We start from the raw sequence: 311 nt of genomic DNA on the forward strand, positions 1-311 counted from the left end.
AGGGTGAGGGATGCCCGGGGCGGAGGACCCTGCCTCCGTCCTTTGTTCGTTGCCGAGGGAGCGCGGGGGCAAAATGGCGACCCCCTCCCTCCACAACTCGCCTCCAGCTCGATGCTGCTGGCTTTGTGCGTGTGTGCCGGCACGCCTGGCCGGGCTGCCGGAGCGATGGGATGGGATGGGATGGGATGGGATGGGATGGGATGGGGTGGGTTCAGCCTCAGGAAGCCTCTGTCACCTCAGGCACCAAGTGCCATCAGTCCAACAGGAGGTTCCTCTTGCTCCTGCCTGCAAGGAGCCCTTCCCCAGCACCG

The sequence above is a fragment of the Buceros rhinoceros genome, unplaced genomic scaffold, assembly GCF_000710305.1.
Source record: "Buceros rhinoceros silvestris isolate BGI_N320 unplaced genomic scaffold, ASM71030v1 scaffold39049, whole genome shotgun sequence".
Classification (NCBI taxonomy): domain Eukaryota; kingdom Metazoa; phylum Chordata; class Aves; order Bucerotiformes; family Bucerotidae; genus Buceros; species Buceros rhinoceros.